This window comes from Pelecanus crispus, chromosome 11 (assembly GCF_030463565.1).
Source record: "Pelecanus crispus isolate bPelCri1 chromosome 11, bPelCri1.pri, whole genome shotgun sequence".
Taxonomy (NCBI): Eukaryota; Metazoa; Chordata; class Aves; order Pelecaniformes; family Pelecanidae; genus Pelecanus; species Pelecanus crispus.
Window position 1 is genome coordinate 14,472,048 of NC_134653.1, and position 6,391 is coordinate 14,478,438.

The window sequence follows — 6,391 nt, forward strand, 5'->3', positions numbered from 1 at the left end:
AGGTTCTGAGCTGCATTCTGAGGCAGCATTTGACCAGTGACTGCAGATGGCATACAGTAGTCTTTTTTATTGTTTTTGTGACTCCAATAGGAAGGTTTGATAAAACTGAGTAGGAAAGTTAGTTTCTGACAGTATATTAGATCTTGCCTAAAGATTTATATTTTTCAATAGAACTTCAACTTCTTTTAGTGGCATGACCTTGAATAGAATATTACAGGAGCTGTAGCTCCAGCAGATACATACAAGACAAACTTAAATTCTAGTTTGTTAAATATTTCAGTTGAACACTTGCCCAAAGAATTCACCAGTGCTCCCGTACACGTCAAATGCTAGCACTTGCTGATGGTTACACAGCTTGCAGAAAATCCTCATGTAGTGGGGTCTATTTCTAATGGGGCAAGCAGCTACTGCACAAAGCATGTAACTGTCCAGCACTTTCCCTGTCTGCACGTGGTTAAGCATTAGAACTTGAGCTTTGTAAAGAAAAGCACATACTTGATTTGTGCCATTCAAAAATACTGCTCTTAATACTCCACAAATAGTCATCTCCTTTTCTGTATCAGAAAGCCAGATAATCATATTTCTTCATTTTCCATAGCATGTTCTAGCAATCTTTATCTAAAAGCAATGACTGTATTGAAATGAGCCTTCCTAGGTGTCCTTGGCAGTGTACTTCCTGAGTGACCTTGGAGAAAAGCCACTCCCGCATCACAGTGGAACTAAACCTGAGACTAAAACATTTATACTTAACATCATGAAAAAGATTATAGACCATCCAAATGAAAACACTAACCATGGGTTCTTTACTATCCATGCAAATATCACTGTAGAGATATTATTATTCTACCTACATGAAATGGATGGTGCTGTGTATATATAGACAGAATATTCTTCCCTGGTACATGGTAAGCGAAATGATATATGAAACTACAGATTTTTTTGTTGCTGTAATTTGCTAGAATAAAATCGCTAGAATTTGTTGCAGTAAGGTCACAGAATATAATCAAGCCATCTGACTCAAATGGAGATATCCCTCCTACTATAACGTCAACAACTCGTTCTTCATCAAAACAATTTACAACAAGACTTGAAAAAAAAATAGTTAGCTGTGATAATCTGTGCTGGATACTTCAGGCATATCCCTCCTGTAATTCCCCTTTTAATTCAATAAGACATATCTACACTCCATGGGTTTCTTTGGCAGATCAGGTAACACTGAGTAAGAGTCAGGACATTGTGATATATGCCTTGTATTCTCTCATCAGAGATAAATTGTGACTGCTCAGTCCTCCTTTAAATTGTCTGCAGGTTATGGCTGTTCAAAAAATGGACGTGTCCACCTGCATGATGAAGAGATTAAATCTGAGATGTAATGGTCAAATCTCAGATCAACCAGCCAAATGCTAGTAATTTCAAAGGGCAGCAAATGTGAAAATTGTAATATTGTACATTGCCTTTCTGCTTTTCTCGTTTGAACCACAGCGGAAGTAATTGTGGTAATCTTTTAATAGCTTAAAATAACAATAAATTTCAGAATTCAATTAGCTTTACTGGGATGCTGAATGGTAAACTGGTTTTCTATTTAATTCTTCAGTCAATGAAAAAAAAGAACAGGAGAAAAAAATGTGATATTTCCCCAGAAAAGATTGTGAATGACATCAGGTGTGTGTGCTGATAGTACTTGTTTCTGTGGCAGTGATTAATTACAGTTATTGGTGCACATTTGTGCTGACTGGCTTTTACTTTCCTGCAGTTGTATGGGTAAACATGGTGGGAATCCCTGCCTTCCTTAGTTTACATATAATTTACTTTTACTAACTCAGTTGCCTCTTTCACAAATGCAAACAGAGCAGGGGAATTAAAATAAAAATTGGGGAAAACTGAGGAATTCATCTTGTATTGAATCCTAGAATGCTTTGGGGTGGAAGGGACCTTTAGAGGTCATGCAGCCCAACCCCCCTGCAGTGAGCAGGGACAGCTTTCACTAGATCAGGGTGCTCAGAGCCCCATCCAACCTGACCCTGAATGTTTCTAGGGATGGGGCCTCCACTACCTCTCTGGGCAACCCCTTCCAGTGCCTCACTACCCTCATTGTAAAAAATTTCTTCCTTATATCCAGTCTAAATCTATCCTCCTTTAGTTTAAAACCATTAGTTCTTGTCCTGTCACAACAGGCCTTGCTAAAAAGATTGTGCCCTTCCTTCCTATAGGCACCCTTTAAGTACTGAAAGGCTGCAATAAGGTCTCCCCGCAGCCTTCTCTTCTCCAGGCTGAACAACCCCAGCTCTCTCAGCCTGGCCTCGTAGGAGAGGTGCTCCAGCCCTCAGATCATTTTTGTGGCCCTCCTCTGGACCCGCTCCAACAGGTCCATGTCCTTCTTGTGCTGAGGGCTCCAGAGCTGGACGCAGTGCTCCAGGTGGGGTCTCACCAGAGCAGAGTAGAGGGGCAGAATCACCTCCCTCAACCTGCTGGCCACGCTTCTTTTGATGCAGCCCAGGATTGGGTTGGTTTTCTGGGCTGCAAGCGCACATTTTAGTGTGGACTTGGTAGTGTTTTAGTGTGGACTTGGTAGTGTAGATTAATGGTTGGACTGGATGATCTTAAAGGTCTTTTCCAACCTAAATGATTCTATGATACTATGATTCTATGATTGTTGGCTCATGCCCAGCTTTTCATCCCCCAGTATCCCCAAATCCTTCTCCGCAGGACTGCTCTCAATCCCTTCATCCCCCAGCCTGTCTTGATATCAGGGGTTGCCCTGTCCCAGGTGCAGGACCTTGCACTTGGCCTTGCTGAACCTCATGAGATTCACACAGGCCCACCTCTCCAGCTTGTCCAGGTCCCTTTGGATGTCATCTCATCCTTCTGGTGTGTCAACCGCACCACTCAGCTTGGTGTCATCTGCAAACTTGCTGAGGGTGCACTCAATCCCACTGTCTATGTCATTGATGAAGATATTAAACAGCACTGGTCCCAGCACAGACCCCTGAGGGACTCCACTTGTCACCAGTCTCCATGTGGACATCGAGCGGTTGACCACTACCCTCTGGATGCGACCATTCAGCCAATTCCTTATCCACTGAACAGTGCACCCATCAAATCCATATCTCGCCAATTTAGAGAGAAGGATGTTGTGGGGGACCGTGTCGAAGGCTTTGCAGAAGTCCAATTAGATGACATCCATTGCTTTTCCCTTGTCCACTGATGCAGTCACTCCTTCATAGAAAGCCAGTAGGTTGGTCAGGCAGGACTTGCCCTTGGTGAATCCGTGCTGGCTGTCTTGAATCACCTCCCTGTCCTCCATGTGCTTGAGCATAGCTTCTAGGAGGATCTGTTCCATGATCTTCCCAGGCAGAGAGGTGATGCTGACAAGTTGGTAGTTCCCAGGATCCTCCTTTCTTCCCTTTTTAAAAATGGGCACAACATTCCTCTTCTTCCAGTCACCAGGGACTTCACCTGACTGCCAGGACTTTTCAAATATCATGGAGAGTGGCTTGGCAAGTACATCAGCCAATTCCCTCAGGACTCTGGGATGCATCTCATCAGGTCCCATAGACTTGTGTACATTCAGGTTCCTCAGGTGGTCTTGAACGTGATCTTCCCTTACAGTGGGAGGGGCTTTACCCCCCTGGTCCCCAACTTGTGGTCCATCAACTCAGGAGGGGCAAGGAGGGAGGTTGCTGGTGAAGGCTGAGGCAGAAAAGTCATTGAGTACCTCAGCCTTCTTCTTGTCTGTTGATACTAGGTCTCCATTCTTGTTCATTGGGGGGGTACGCTTTCTTTAACCTTCCTTTTCTGGTTGACATACCTGTAGAAGCCCTTCTTGTTATTCTTTACATCCCTTGCCAAATTCAGCTCCAGCCATGCCTTGGCCTTCCTGACCCCCTCCCTACACAACCGGGCAGCTTCCCTGTGCTCTTCCCAGGACGTTTGTCCCTGCTTCCACTGCCTGTGCAGTTCCCTCTTGCTCTTTAGTTTGACCAGCATGTCTTGACTCAGCCATGCTGGTCTCTTCCCTTCCTTGCCTCCCATCTGATGCCAGCAATCCTGGTGCCATGTAAGAAGAGTCTTTTTTAAAAAGAAAGGTTTTGATGAATGTCTTAAAAAATATACATGCTTACCGAACTTACATGGATAGTTTATGTAGTTTGAAAAGACAAACACTGGATCTGTCAGAGGACAGGTTCAATCCAGACCAAATCTTTTAAATCCAGACAGAAGGTGGATGTTTTGCTGGTAGCAAGTGCGTTTGTAATAGGATTAATGACATGCTGTTGCCTACTTTGAGCGCTGATATTCAGTAAACCATTTAGAATGGTTGACCACAAAGTGCTAAATCACTTTCTCTGGCTTTCGCTCACTTTCCAATATTAACGCAATTAGTATAGAACTTCCACAGCAACTTTACCTCAAGGATCTCATTTGGACTTAACTCTCAATCATTAAACGTAACTGGGCTGAGGCCTCTGCTGCACCAGTACCGTACAGGTTCAGAACAACTCAGAAGGAACTGTACTATAGATGCATTTTACCCAGTAGGAGTCCTGGGAAGCCAAACCGGTGATTTCCAGAGCACAATGCCCTCTGAATCCTTCAGCAGCCATGCAACCTTGCAAGCAGAAAGGATAGGGTAAAAGTCACTTACACAAGCGCTGCTCCGCTCAAGCTGGAAGACTGCTGATTTTGCTGCATCACACTCTGTGGACTGATAATGGACTGCAACTCTGGGAGCATTTTGTGAATTATCTCTGATATTCTGAGCAGCAGATTGATGTTAGCAGATCTAACTGACACCTAGTCCACCGGTGCGAAGTGAGTTACTCCTTCTCCACAAAGATAAGACTAGATTAAAATTTTGCATCTTTTATGCTGAAAATTCTAGTTTAACTTTCTTGTGTTCTTTTTAGAGACCTCAGTAAATTGGAAATTAAATCTCTTAAGAAACTAATCTGTACTACTGTCTTTTTCCTTTTATTATGAACCTTTCCTAATGAATACTTGAAGATGTTTTGAAAAAATCCATTTTTTAGTTTTCTGACTTTGTAGGAATTAATTTTTCCTCAGAATGCGAATGAATGCCTAAATAGATTATGCTGATGTGGAAATTAAACCTCCATGTAGAGTTGATTTATTCTTGACATAAACTTTTGTATCATCACAGTCTGGTCACAAAAGGATCAGGGGTTAGCAGCCTCTAATGTTTGTTTACTGTAAAGTTAATCTAGACAGAGTCTACAAGGACCTCCACATATCTTGATGGCTAAAACAAATTATTTAATAATGTTTCTAAAAATAAGCACGTGTCCAGAACTTTGTGGGCCCCAAGACTAGGACAAGAACTCTCCAGGACACAGATCATCAGTGGTGGTAAGCATTTGGTACAATACCTGATTAACAGCTTGGACCCAACTGGATTAAATTTTCCTGCAGCTTTACACCCTTTGCTTTCCCTTGGGTTTAAGTGGAAGATGACGATGGCTGATAATTGCAGTGGCATGGTGGTTTAGATGTATGAATGCCTCTGGTTTAGATTTATGAGAGGAGAGCTGGTAAGATGTCTGCTCAATACATGGTGTTTGTGGGGCTAAGTAAAACTTTCAGGTAACTCTGCAAATACAGTTGGAAAAACCAGACAAGCTTGGGGTCCCAGTCAAGACTCATGTGCCCCAAAGCTTGTTCATTTTTCCTTACTGCATCAGTTAGTCTAACAAAACATTTCATCTTGCTTCATAAACGTTGAATGGATTCTGTCAGCTGACCATCACAATGACAACGAGGCAACAGCTGCTTAGTTTGTAGAACTACACAGGCACTTTCATATATTACAAATACAACTTGGACATGTTAAGAAAGAGATGGCAAAAGCTCAGAATAATGCTATAGCTGCTTAAGTGTATTCCTGAATGGAAAGACTATTATAATCCTGGCAATATACACCTTTCAGTGCTTTTGCAGAGCAAAATGTAGTCTGTAGTGCTGATGACTACTGTGTTTAAAGAAACTCTCTCTCGGAATATTTTCCTTTTGACTGACCCTACTGCTGAAACCCTGCTGGTTCACAATAGCTTGTTGCCATGGTTGGGTAATGATGTCAGACATTCTGCCCTGTGTCCATGCCACAAAATAAATGAGAATGATTTCTTTTAATGACTAGGAGTTACTTAGCAATTCCCTGGAAGGTCTGAAATGAATTATGAGTAAGAAAACAAGATGCCCTATTGACCCTACCTGCACTGTATCTTTATGCCCCTGAAGTGACACAGTAAAACTCCATAGTAAATGCTCTGCAGTTTTAAAAGCAAGGCTGTGTTACGGCAATTTACCTCGTTATCCAACAGATTTCAGAGGACTGAAGATCAGCAGGAGGCTAGGTGAAGTGTGGTTTAGGGGC